The following is a 2277-nucleotide window of genomic DNA, read 5'->3' as shown; positions in this document are numbered from 1 at the left end:
GGGATTGAAGGAGTGATGGTAGTGGTGGGTTGACTAGTTGACCTAGTCAACTAGTTTGCCCACTTGACGCCAATAGTCCCTCGAGTTTAAAAGCGGGTGCGGGAATTAACCGAACGAATATTTTTAAAAACGCACATTAATGAGAGAGATCTTATAATCGAATATCGGAAATATTAACAACGTTAGTTAACGAAATGTATGAATTTAGATAACGGAGGATATTATCTATAAAAAAAACAGGCGTTAAAATAATTTAACGGAAAAACGCGGGATTTTACACGGTGGCAGCGGGGAGGGGGGTTTTATCGGCCATGTCCTCGGATGGGTTCGGGTTTCCTCCAGGGCAGTAGTTTGGGGCGGGTTATGCAACTACGGGAGTTGAAGGCGTGGTTGGTTTAGTCCCCCTGGGTATTCCCAAACTGATTTCCAAATAAAACTATGAATGCTTTTTAAAAATATAGCCCTTGGTGAAATCTTTTTCTGGTTTCACCACTAGCGACTAGGGAGACCTAGTTTTTTCAATTCTTATCAAGTTTTCCAGCGTCGTTGTGAGCGGGATCAATGGGTGGTAGATCGATATTTCGAAAGAAATAAGATGGATGGTATTAAAAGTACGTAACGTGAATAAGAACAAATTCAGATCAATTCCCAACCCGTATCAAGGTTATACGTCTAAACCTTCAAATACGTTTTTCATAACGAATCTGTCGGATCAGGTTGATCGTAAGGGTTTGTATATTCTTTTCCAACGTTACGGTGTTATCACTGATTCGCATGTGACGTTTAAGCGTTTAAAACCTGAGAAGCACTTCGCATTCGTTAGGTTTTCACACATTAATGATTCTAATAACTTCGCTAAAGTGATGTCTACAACTGAGTGGATGCATTTCAGTTATATGCATTGATTTCTAGGCTTCAAAAAAGGGATGTTAATTGTGACGATCGCTCCAAATCCATATGGACGAATACGTCATTCATCGATTTCATTGCGAGGTATTTGACCTCTATATGATACATTTTATAAACATTGCATTCTTTTAAAAAGGTATACCATAAATGAATAATTAAATCCAAGGTTTTCGACATCTGATGATTTCTACATATAGACAATCACCGTAAATAATAGTTTACAATAATATTTCTGTTGACAATGCAGTCAAAATAGATACATGATGATGGTTTTGTGAATGAAATGTTTTCTTGAATAAAGCATGTATGAGTCCATGCACATAGCTAGTATAACATATAAGCAAACAGCGGAAGACTTCTAAGAACCTGAGAATAAACATGCTTGAAAGTGTCAACACAAAGGTTGGTGAGTTCATAGTTTTAATGTTTCGCATAATCTGTATATAAAGGTGGATCACAAGATTTCAGTTGTTTCATCCGAAATGTTTATCAAAAGATTCTACGAAATTGAGCACCCTGGTTGAAATGTCCCGTTCTTATTGATTAAAAACGTTCCATATTAATTGATTTGGTTGCGAGGTTTTGACCTCTATATGAGACGTTTTTCAAAGACTGCATTCATTTTTAAAACAAACCATAACCTTTACTTCATAAATAAAGGTTTAAAAAGCTTTACGTAGATTATCAAATAATGATAATCTAAAATATCCTGTTTACACACGACCATTACATAATGGTTTACGATACAAATATGTTACATCGAAATCAGTTTCTTGAATGCAGTTTTTACACAATATCATACAAACATGGACTCCAAATCTTGTCCTTATTTTAGTATGCAACAGCGGAAGCTCTTAGTATTCACCTGAGAATAAACATGCTTTAAACGTCAAAAAAAATGTTGGTGAGTTATAGGTTTAACCTATATATATCAAATCGTAACAATAGACCACAAGATTTCATATTTCAATACACATCCCATACATAGAGATAAAAATCATTCATATGGTGAACACCTGGTAACCGACATTAACAAGATGCATATATAAGAATATCCCCATCATTCCGGGACACCCTTCGGATATGATATAAATTTCGAAGTACTAAAGCATCCGGTACTTTGGATGGGGTTTGTTAGGCCCAATAGATCTATCTTTAGGATTCGCGTCAATTAGGGTGTCTGTTCCCTAATTCTTAGATTACCAGACTTAATAAAAAGGGGCATATTCGATTTCGATAATTCAACCATAGAATGTAGTTTCACGTACTTGTGTCTATTTTGTAAATCAATTATAAAACCTGCATGTATTCTCATCCCAAAAATATTAGATTTTAAAAGTGGGACTATAACTCACTTTCACAGATTTT

The sequence above is a fragment of the Rutidosis leptorrhynchoides genome, chromosome 3 (genome assembly GCF_046630445.1).
Source record: "Rutidosis leptorrhynchoides isolate AG116_Rl617_1_P2 chromosome 3, CSIRO_AGI_Rlap_v1, whole genome shotgun sequence".
In the NCBI taxonomy this organism is placed as follows: Eukaryota; Viridiplantae; Streptophyta; class Magnoliopsida; order Asterales; family Asteraceae; genus Rutidosis; species Rutidosis leptorrhynchoides.
The sequence above is the reverse complement of the archived record's forward strand: the minus strand, read 5'-3'. Positions refer to the sequence as shown.